General features: G+C 42.6%; 1 pseudogene; it reads left to right on the top strand.

Annotated features, from left to right (window-relative positions):
- Positions 1 to 908: 908 nt before the first annotated feature.
- On the top strand, positions 909 to 1,705 carry LOC128045571 (DDB1- and CUL4-associated factor 16-like; annotated as a pseudogene).
- Positions 1,706 to 12,013: the final 10,308 nt, after the last annotated feature.

The following is a 12,013-nucleotide window of genomic DNA, read 5'->3' as shown; positions in this document are numbered from 1 at the left end:
TTCTATTCTCATAAAATATGAGTATTTCCCAAGGAAATACAGATTTAAAGTATAATGTAAACATACATTTTAATGGAGCTACATAGTGACTGCAAACATTTAGATGATTTGGAAGTTTGTATATTAATATGTATGTTGTTGAATGCAATTTTAATCTAAATATGTCAGTTGCAAACTTACGGCAATCTCAGTTTTATATACAAAAAAAATTAACACTATGGGAAACAGAGCTGGTGGCATTAGGCCTAGTAGGGTCTTGTGGCTAGGGATGAGGTAAGGATCATCCATGGGTTAAGGCTGCCTTTCCAGACAGTCCAACAACCAAGTCACTAGTTTCCAAGGGCATTTGCACCACCTATGGAAAATGTCAGATCTGTGCACACCAGACAGATCTTTCACAACCCATCCCACCACCCCACTGCACAAAAGTTGCTGCACCAGCAGACAAAGAAGGCTGTTTCTTTTCATTACCAAATAGAGATACTATTCCTGTTAAAAAACAACAAAAAAAGAGCGCATAAAGTGTTTCTTCACAATATCACGACCAACTGAGACCATGGTAAGAAAGTCAGCTTGCCTAGATGAGGCCCCTTCTCTTCCTGGGTAGCCACGACTTGAAGGAGAGACTCTGACCTGTGCCACTGGTCAGTGACTAATTTTACACGCTGAACTGGTCCTGAGGAACTGAGCTCTCTTCTTCGTATGTGAAGAACATTATCTTGTAGAACAGCACACTGGTGTGAGTCAGGGGCACACTCTGTGTGTGAAACAGACTGAGGAACAGCCAAATGAACTTATTAAAAGGATTTCTCCTCTTTTGCTTCTATTTGCCAGTGTTAGGGTTTTACTGGCTTAGATTGCCACCTTTTTCTAGTATCTTTTTTTCCCTAACCTGTTGGTCTCTTCTAATGGTTCCTAGAAGTCCCTCTTCTGACTCCTTATCAGAATCAAAAAGTGAGGAAGAAGAAAGTGTTAATTACCACAGTGAGAGTTCTGACAATGAGTGGAATTCCTTTGAAGAAGGGGACCCTATGGTACCCAACCTAACATCTCTTGATAGTCTTGTCTGGCAGGTTAAATACCATTTAAAAATATTCTACAACTTAGAAACCTTTATATCCTAAATTCCTGGTTACACCATGCTAAACTCTTAGATGCTAGCACACCAGTCCATATACTTGGAGAGATAGGTCTAAGACTCTTCCATTGATTCCACTATGTACCCAAACTGGAACCAATTTCTGAATGGCCTCCTCTAGCTTCTTGTAGAGTCCCACCTTTCAAAAGCCCCTTATGAATCCCTGCCAGCTTTCCACACTAAATAGAGCAACTGTGACTTGCCACCAAGCGGTTACCCTGAAAGAAAACTGAGCGGAGCCACTCCCATACCTGAATGCCTTAAGCACATTTCTAATTGGTGCCTTTCTGGTTGTGGTACAGCTGGATAACTATAACAGTTAAGGAGATAGTCTATGCTAAACCCATCAACACTGCTTACTCTTAAACTGACTTCCAAAATGCAGTTAGCAAATTCCTAAGTGCATCACTACAAAGGTTCCCATTCCTTCTCATATCTCTCAGGTTGCCAGTTGAGAAAAGAATACAGTTACACAGTCCACAGTTGAGTCTTCTCAACCAAACTATGCCCTATCCTCAGAAGTCCAAGTACAATCAAGTACTGAACATATGCCCAAGAGTTCTGTAACTCAACCATGGAAGATGCACCTTTTAAGTATTGCCTTTGGGGGACCCTGTGGATAAAATGAGAAATTCAATACAGAATTACTCAAAAGAGGCCTATTGCCAAAGATAAGTTTATTCTCCATGCTCAGTTCTCCCCACAATTTACTCTGCCTGTATAATGGATTTAATTATAAGCCTAATTATTAATGGGATAGAGAAAGGAGCCATTACATTGTGGAAAGTGGTAAGTTCAGTTCAGTTCAGTCACTCAGTCATGTCCGACTCTTTGCGACCCCATGAATTGCAGCACGCCAGGCCTCCATGTTCATCACCAACTCCCAGAGTTCACTCAGACTCACGTCCATCGAGTCAGTGATGCCATCCAGCCATCTCATCCTCTGTCGTCCCCTTCTTCTCCTGCCCCCAATCCCTCCCAGCATCAGAGTCTTTTCCAATGAGTCAACTCTTCGCATGAGGTGGCCAGAGTACTGGAGTTTCAGCTTTAGCATCATTCCTTCCAAAGAAATCCCAGGGCTGATCTCCTTCAGAACGGACTGGTTGGATCTCCTTGCAGTCCAAGGGACTCTCAAGAGTCTTCTCCAACACCACAGTTCAAAAGCATCAATTCTTTGGCACTCAGCCTTCTTCACAGTCCAACTCTCACATCCATACATGACCACTGGAAAAACCATAGCCTTGAGTAGATGGACCTTAGTCGGCAAAGTAATGTCTCTGCTTTTGAATATGCTGTCTAGGTTGGTCATAACTTTTCTTCCAAGGAGTAAGCATCTTTTAATTTCATGGTTGCAATCACCATCTGCAGTGATTTTGGAGCCCAAAAATATAAAGTCTGACACTGTTTCCACTGTTTCCCCATCTATTTCCCATGAAGTGATGGGACTGGATGCCATGATCTTCGTTTCCTGAATGTTGAGCTTTAAGCCAACTTTTCACTCTCCTCTTTCACTTTCATCAAGAGGCTCTTTAGTTCCTCTTCACTTTCTGCCGTAAGGGTGGTGTCATCTGCATATCTGAGATTATTGATATTTCTCCCGGCAATCTTGATTCCAGCTTGTGTTTCTTCCAGTCCAGCATTTCTCATGATGTACTCTGCATATAAGTTAAATAAGCAGGGTGACAATATACAGCCTTGACGTACTCCTTTTCCTATTTGGAACCAGTCTGTCGTTCCATGTCCAGTTCTAACTGTTGCTTCCTGACCTGCATACAGATTTCTCAAGAGGCAGGTCAGGTGGTCTGGTATTCTCATCTCTTTCAGAATTTTCCACAGTTTATTGTGATCCACACAGTCAAAGGCTTTGGCATAGTCAGTAAAGCAGAAATAGATGTTTTTCTAGAACTCTCTTGGTTTTTCCATGATCCAACAGATGTTGGTAATTTGATCTCTGGTTACTCTGCCTTTTCTAAAACCAGCTTGAACGTCAGGGAGTTCACGGTTCATGTACTGCTGAAGCCTGGCTTGGAGAATTTTGAGGATTACTTTACTAGCATGTGAGATGAGTGCAATTGTGTGGTAGTTTGAGCATTCTTTGGCATTGCCTTTCTTTGGAATTGGAAGGAAAACTGACCTTTTCCAGTCCTGTGGCCACTGCTGAGTTTTCCAAATTTGTTGGCATATTGAGTGCAGCACTCTCACAGCATTATCTTTCAGGATTTGAAACAGCTCAATTGGAATTCCACCACCTCCACTAGCTTTGTTCGTATTGATGCTTTCTAAGGCCCATTTGACTTCACATTCCAGGATGTCTGGCTCTAGATTAGTGATCACACCATCATGATTTAGCTACTCCCAAAAACACCTTTCTGAGTATACCTTTCTCTGATATTCATTTCAAGGAAGGTGGTTGAGTTTAGTTGAGTAATTAAACAAACAAACAAAAAAAGGTGAGAGTATGGATTTGTCTTTTAGTTTTTATATTGCAAGGCCTACAGATCAGTTCAGTTCAGTTCAGTCTCTCAGTAGTGTCCAACTCTTTGTGACCCCATGAACTGCAGCACATCAGGCCTCCCTGTCCATCACTAACTCCTGGAGTTTACCCAAACTCATGTCCCTTGAGTCAGAGATGCCACCCAACCATCTCATCCTCTCTTGTCCCCTTCTCCTCCCACCTTCAATCTTTCCCAGCATCAGGATCTTTGCAAATGAGCCAATTCTTCGCATCAGGTGGCCAAAGTATTGGAGTTTCAGCTTTAACATCAGTCCTTCTAATGAATATTCAGAACTGATTTATTTTAGGATGGAGTAGTTGGATCTTCTTGCAGTCCAAGGGACTCTCAAGAGTCTTCTCCAACACCACAGCTCAAAAGCATCAATTCTTCAGCACTCAGCTTTCTTTATAGTCCAAATCTCACATCCATACATGACCACTGGAAAAACAATACTTTGACTAGACAGACCTTTGTTGGCAAAGTAATGTCTCTGCTTTTGAATATGCTGTCTAGGTTGGTCAAAACTTTCTTTCCAAGGAGTAAGTGCCTTTTAATTTCATGGCTGCAGTCACCATCTGCAGAGATTTTGGAGCCCCCCAAAATAAAGTCTGCCCCTGTTTCCACTGTTTCCTCATCTATTTGCCATGAAGTGATGGGACTAAATGCCATGATCTTAGTTTTCTGAATGTTGAGCTTTAAGCCAACTTTTCACTCTCCTCTTTCACCTTCATGAAGAGAGTCTTTAGTTTTTCTTCACTTTCTGCCACAAGGATGGTGTCATCTGCATATCTGAGGTTATTGATAGTTCTCCTGGCAATCTTGATTCCAGTTTGTACTTCATTCAGTCCAGCATTTCTCATGATGTACTCTGCATATAAGTTAAATAAGCAGGGTGACAATAAACAGCCTTGATGTACTCCTTTTCCTATTTGGAAACCAGTCTGTCATTCCATGTCCAGTTCTAACTGTTGCTTCTTGACCGGCAGACAGATTTCTCAGGAGGCAGGTCAGGTGGTCTGGTATTCCCATCTCTTTCAGAATTTTCCACAGTTTGTTGTGATCCACAGGCAAAGGCTTTGGCATGGTCATTAAAGCAGAAATAGATGTTTCTGGAACTCTTACTTTTTTGATGATCCAACAAAGGTTGGTAATTTAGTCTCCAGTTCCTCTGCCTCTTCTAAAACTGGAAGTTCATGGTTCACACATTGTTGAAACCTGGCTTGGACAATTTTGAGCATTATTTTACTAGCGTGTGAGATGAGTGCAATTGTGTGGTAGTTTGAGCATTCTTTGGCATTGGCTTTCTTTAGGATTAGAATTAAAACTGACCTTTTCCAGTCCTGTGGCCACTGCTGAGTTTTCCAAATTTGTTGGCATATTGAGTGCAGCACGTTCACAGCATCATCTTTTAGGATTTGAAACAGCTCAACTGGAATTCCATCACCTCCACTGGCTTTATCTGTAGTGATGCTTTCTAAGGCCAACTTAACTTCACATTCCAGGATGTCTGGCTCTAAGTGCGTGATCATACCATTATGATTATCTGGGTCGTGAAGATCTTTTTTGTACAGTTCTTCTGTGTATTCTTGCCACCTCTTCGTAATAGCTTCTGCTTCTGTTAGGTCCATACCATTTCTGTCCTTTATTGTGCCCATCTTTGCATGAAATATTCCCTTGGTATCTCTAATTTTCTTGAAGAGATCTCTAGTCTTTCCAGTTCTATTGTTTTCTTCTATCTCTTTGCACTGATCACTGAGGAAGGCTCTCTTATCTCTCCTTGCTATTCTTTGGAACTCTGCCTTCAAATGGGTATATCTTTCCTTTTCTCCTTTGCCTTTTGCTTCTCCTCTTTTCACAGCTATTTGTAAGGCCTCCTCAGGCAGCCATTTTGCTTTTTTTGCATTTCTTTTTCTTGGGGATGGTCTTGATCCCTGTCTCCTACACAGTGTCATGAACTTCTGTCCATAGTTCATCAGGTAATCTGTCTATCAGATCTAGTCCCATAAATCTATTTCTTACTTCCACTGTATAATCGTAAGGGATTTGATTTAGGTCTTATCTGAATAGTTTAGTCCTTTTCCCTACTTTCTTCAACTTAAGTCTGAATTTGGCAATAAGAAGTTCACCACAGTCAGCTCCTGGCCTTGTTTTTGATGACTGTATAGAGCTTCTCCATCTTTAGATGCAAAGAATATAATCAGTCTGATTTTGGTGTTGACCATCTGGTGATGTCCTTGTGTAGAGTCTTCTCTTGTGTTGTTGGAAGAGGGTGTTTGCTATGACCAGTGTGTTCTCTTGGCAAAACTCTGTTAGCCTTTGCCCTGCTTCATTCTGTACTCCAAGGCCAAATTTGCCTGTTACTCCAGGTGTTTCTTGACTTCCTACTTTTGCATTCCAGTCCCCTATAATGAAAAGGACATCTTTTGGGGGTGTTAATTCTAGAAGGTCTTGTAGGTCTTCATAGAACTGTTCAACTTCAGCTTCTTCAGCGTTACTGGTCGGGGCATAGACTTGAATTACTGTGATATTGAATGGTTTGCCTCGGAAACGTACAGAGATCACTCTGTCGTTTTTGGGATAGCATCCAAGTACTGCATTTCAGACTCTTTTGTTGACTATCATGGCTACTCCATTTCTTCTAAGGGAATGTTGCCCACAGTAGTAGATAGGATGGTCATCTGTGTTAAATTCACCCATTCCAGTCCATTTTAGTTCGCTGATTCCTAAAATGTCAATGTTCATTCCTGCCATCTCCTGTTTGACACTTCCAATTTGCCTTGATTCATGGACCTAACATTCCAGGTTCCTATGCAATATTGCTCTTTACAGCATCGGACTTTACTTCCATCACCAGTCACACCCACAACTGGGTGTTGTTTTTGCTTTTGCGCCATCTCTTCATTCTTTCTAGAGTTATTTCTCCACTCTCCTCCAGTAGCATATTGGGCACCAACTCACTTGGGGAGTTAATCTTTCAGTGTCATACCTTTTTGCCTTTTCCTACTGTTCATGGGGTTCTCAAGGCAAGAATACTGAAGTGGTTTGCCATTCCCTTCTCCAGTGGACCACATTTTGTCAGAACTCTCCACCATGACCTGTCTGTCTTGGGTGGCCCTTACATGGCATGGCTCATAGTTTCATTGAGTTAGACAAGGCTGTGGTCCATGTGATTAGATTGGTTAGTTTTCTGTGATTGTGGTTTTCAGTCTGTCTGCTCTCTAATGAAGGATAAGAGGCTTATGGCAGCTTCCTGATGGGAAAGACTGACTGAAGGGGAAACTGGGTCTTGTTCTGATGGGCGGGGCCATGCTCAGTAAATTTAATCCAATTTTCTGTTGATGGATGGAGCTGTGTTCCCGCCCTGCTATTTACCTGGGGCCAAACTATGGTGGAGGTAATAAAGATAATGGTGACCTCCTTCAGAAGATCCCATGCATGTAATGCTACACTCAGTGCCCCAAACCCTGCAGCAGGCCACCACTGACCCACGCCTCCACTGGAGACTCCTGGACACTCACAGGTAAGTCTGGGTCAGTCTCTTGTGGGGTCACTGCTCCTTTCTCCTGGGTCCTAGTGCACACAAGGTTCTGTTTGTGCCCTCTGAGAGTCTGTTTCCCAGTCCTGTGTAAGGTCTGGCAGCTCTATGGTGGGGTTAATGGCAACCTCCTCCAAGAGGGCTTATGCCATACCCAAGTCTGCTGCACCCAGAGCCCCTGCCCCTGTGGCAGGCCACTGCTGACCGGTACCTCCACAGGAGATACTCAAACACAGTTCTGTCTCAGTCTCTGTGGGGTCCCTGGGTCCTGGTGCACATGAGGTTTGTTTGAGCCTCTGAGCATCTCTGGTGGAAATGGGGTTTGATTCTAAACACGAATTCGCCCCTCTTATCATCTTGCTGGGGCTTCTCCTTTGCCCTCAGGTGCGGGGTATCTCCTCACAAATGCTCCAATGCCTACAGTCTTACTGGGATTTCTTTTTGGCCTACACATGGCACCCTTTGAAAGCAAAAGTGAAAGTCACACATTCTTGTCCAACTCTGTGATCCTATGGACTGTAGCTTGCCCGGCTCCTCTGTCCATGAAATTCTCCATGCAGAGTACTGGAGTGGGTTGCTATTTCCTTCTCCAGGGGATCTTCCTGACCCAGGGATCAAACCTAGGTCTCCTGAATTGCAGGCAGATTCTTTACCAACTGAGCCACTAGGGAAGCCCCTTTAGGAGTTCCTGTTTTGCGGGGCGGCGGGGTGAGGGGGGAGGGGGGGCGGGCGGGGAGTAGTGTAGTAGTAACCTAACTACTCTAGATCGATTATGGGACCTGCAGTTACAGTATAAACATTTTATAGGCTCCCACCAGGCCATCTCTAGCTAAACTGGCTTATAAGATCATACCTCAAACAGACACCTGCTTTGTAAGAAATATATTTCCTGCATCTTGGCATCCAAACTTTAGTCAAGAGCAAATAAAACACATTCCAAAAGACCACTGGGAAAGAATTAAGAAAGCATTTATGCTAGTAGATTAAAGCATTTCATCTGTATAATGTTTCCTAGAGCAGTACTTAACATGCTTTCCACATCCCCTGCAAACTTTTCAGGAACGCTTCTAACTTTAAAGAACTTTACTTCAGAAAATCTCAGCCTAATACAATGTGAAGCTAAGAGTTCTTTTTTAACATCATTTTTTTTTACATCTTGTTTTGGATTTTCTTCTGGTGAATCGAAGCATATGTAAACTTGTAAATGAGTCTTGCTGTGTTTATTTAGAGGAGTCAAAACCCAGGAATCAACAACATATACATGAAATGCATGAGGCCAGGAAGTCTTTTCACACACCTACAGTAAAGAGTGAAAACTGTGTGAGATCCTGGTTGACTGGGTATCCACAGGGATCAGAAAATAGATTGTTAAAGATATCATATATCCTTCCTTATGTTTGTTTGGCTTTTCCTATTCTCCATAATCAGGTGCTGTATATAAAGTGGCATAAAAAATTGAAGTATCAAAGGAATCAATAAATTCTATAAATGCATAGCAACTTTAAGGAGAAAGAAGAATTGTTACAATCTAATGAGTAATTTCTGTCAAGCCCTCTTTGTCTCATCTTAAGGAAAAAGGAGGGCATTGGAGTAGGTAGAAAAAATATTTGTTAATGGAAAATTACTGAATTGAAACCATATAATGTTAGTGTAACTGAATGTATCAGTAACTGTTCCTATGTAGATGTTTTATAACATTGGTTTTTAAAAAGTTTAAAAAAGTAAGATTATAAAAGTGTAATCGCTCAGTCATTGCCTCCTTCCCAAGCCCCTTATGGCCGGCCCCTCATGGAAGGCTGCATCCCAGGTCCCCACCTCCCTGAGATATTGTTCCTGGGTACCGTCTTTCACTGCCATCCCTTCTGCAGTGCTGCAGCCACTGGCCCAGGGTTGCTCCAGGCCAGGCTGCTCCTCACTGTAGCCCTGGCGGGCATTAATGAGTCCGCTCTCCCTGCCTCTCCTCTGAGTGCTTCAGTGACGACCCTGTCTCTTCTGCTTCCTACCGCTCTCTCTCGAGAGCAGTAGGGAAACTCCAGAGGAGCTGTGCTCAGTATCTGCCACCTGCCCTTGTCCCCTGGGGTCAGCTCTGCTTCTCCTCCCTCCAGAGTTTCCCTGTCCACAGCTACTGGTCAGAAGACGGATTTCCCCCTGGTGGTAGTTTTTGTTGAACAAGGATTCTTTAAATTGCCAAGTATTTGCTAATAACTTTCTATGTGTATAGAATCTTATTAATCCTCAAGAAATGAGTGAAAAGAACTGGACAAACATACAAGTTAATTACTTAAAACAAAATATTTTCTTTGATGTGAAAGTGAAGTCGCTCAGTCATGTCTGACTCTTTGCAACCCTGTGGACTGTAACCTGCCGGGCTCCTCCGTCCATGGGATTCTCCAGGCAAGAATACTGGAGTGGGTTGCCATTTCCTTCTCCGGGGGATCTTCCCAACCCAGGGATCGAATTCAGGTCTCCCGCATTGAAGGCAGATTCTTTACTGTCTGAGCCACCAGGGAAGACTTTTTATAAGTCTTCCACTTTAGAAAAGTGTTGAAATCTATTAGATTCTATAGATGTTCTTCACTCTATCTGTAAAGCTCATTTATCAGGTCGACAGATATATATGCAGCACATGCAGGGTGTCATGTTCTATCCCCAGTGCTGGGATATAAGATGGGCAAGATGCCTGCTCCATGAGAGCAGCTAACATCAGTGACGGTAAGTACAAGATCATTGCAACCTAATGAGTAATTTCTGTCAAGCCCTCTTTGTCTCATCTTAAGGAAAAAAGAGGGCATTGGAGTAGGTAGAAAAAAATATTTGTTAATGGAAAATTACTGAATTGAAACCATATAATGTTAGTGTAACTGAAAAGTGCTAAAGGATCAGAGGAAAACAAAGCAGGTTAATGGGATAGAAACTGATGGGAGGAAAACTTTGAACAGGGAGGGGAAGGAAGGTCTCTGAGAAGATGACATCTGGGCTTAATGATGGGAAGATCTAGGGGGGAAAAAACCCATGCAGGAGAAACAGCAAAGTTACGGGAATGTAATGATCCAGGAAGTGAATGACAGGAGATGAGGTCAGACAGACCCAGCCCAGGTCAGGTAGGGTTTACAAAATTATGGTAAGAAGTTTTTATTTTATCTTAAATACCATGGGGAGAATTGGGAGATTTCAAAAGAGAATGACAATCTGTGATAATATTTTTAAAAGATCACACTGGCTGCTGTGTAGAGACTGGATTGTAGGCAAGCAAGAGTGTAAGACTCCAAGATTCATTAGGAGCTGTTGTAACCTAAACAAGAAATGATGGTTCTATAGCTGTATGAAATAAACGTGTGTTCTATTAGATAATGCCCTCTGCTGATAGCACACTACTCAAGGTACTAGATCTATGTGTAACAAAATGTATGACTTCAAAGATCTTTTTATAATTTAATGGAGGTAACAGATAAAATTAAAGAGGACCAAAAAAAAAAAAAAAAAAAAAAAAGGATATCTTGTTGAGGCAAGAAAAAATTTCCAGAGGTTAACAGGTTCTCAACAATAGCTAGGGTAAAATCTTATGGGTCACTCTACCCTGAATCACCAGGGTTACAGAAAATCCAAAGAAACCCACCACCCAAACCTTGAATCACAGTAACATGATTGAGGAAGTGACAAGCAAATGTAAACATAATTTTCAACATTTACTGTGAACTTAGACTGTATTAATGCTCCAATGAATCATTTAATTCCCCAGAACAACCCTACAATAGTGTTTACCGAGATTTAAAAATCCACATCTGTGAACACAGTAACTTGTCTAATGCTTCACACAGCTAACAACCTCTAGAGCCCAGCCTCAATTCTAATCAGTCTAATCCCAAATCCAAGCTTCCCAGGTGGCACCAGTGGTAAAGAACCCTCCTACCAATGCAGGAGACATAAGAGACACAGGCTTAACCCCTGGGTTGGAGAGATTCCCTGGTAGAGGGCATGGCAACCCACTCCAGTGTTCTTGCCTGGAGAATCCCATGGACACAGGAGCCTGGCGTGCTATAGTCCATGGGGTCGCAAAGAGCTGGACATCACCGAAGCAACTTAGCAGGCATAAGGATAAGACCAGTGTTTCCTAGTTGCCTGATGGTAGGAATTAGTTTGTAGGCGTTTCCTCATGGCCTCGTGGTTAGGATTCTGGGCTTTCAATCCCTGGCCAGGGAACTGAGATCCAGCAAGCTGCAGGATCCCTCCAAATGATTCTTACTATCTTATTCTTAATAATGTAATCATTGTAATTATATAGCCTACAGAGGAATAGAAGGCGATGGCACCCCACTCCAGTACTCTTGCTGGAAAATCCCATGGATGGAGAAGCCTGGTAGGCCGCAGTCCATGGGGTTGCGAAGAGTCAGATACAGCTGAGTGACTCTACTTTCACTTTTCACTTTCATGCATTGGAGAAAGAAATGGCAACCCACTCCAGTGTTCTTGCCTGGAGAATCCCAGGGACGGGGGAGCCTGATGGGCTGCTGTCTATGGGGTCACACAGAGTCGGACAAGGCTGAAGTGACTGAGCAGCAGCAGCAGCAGCAAAAAAAAAAAAAAAAAAAAAAAAAAGGCACAGATTAATGGAGAAGACAGTACAGAGGAACAATCAAGGTGTATGGCATTTACCAGAGACTCCTTGGGAGAATTTAGTTTTAAGCTGAATTTTGAAAGGAATGAAGAAAGAAAGGAAGGAAGGAACGAAGCATTGCAGGAAAGAAATGCATGAAAATGACAAGAAGGAGAGAATTGGGTATGTAGAGCACTTATAGGCATTGATGTCCCAAAAGGAGGAAGGTGACTTGATTGAGCACACACTCC

The sequence above is a fragment of the Budorcas taxicolor genome, chromosome 3 (genome assembly GCF_023091745.1).
Source record: "Budorcas taxicolor isolate Tak-1 chromosome 3, Takin1.1, whole genome shotgun sequence".
Lineage (NCBI taxonomy): Eukaryota > Metazoa > Chordata > Mammalia > Artiodactyla > Bovidae > Budorcas > Budorcas taxicolor.
The sequence above is the reverse complement of the archived record's forward strand: the minus strand, read 5'-3'. Positions and strand labels throughout refer to the sequence as shown.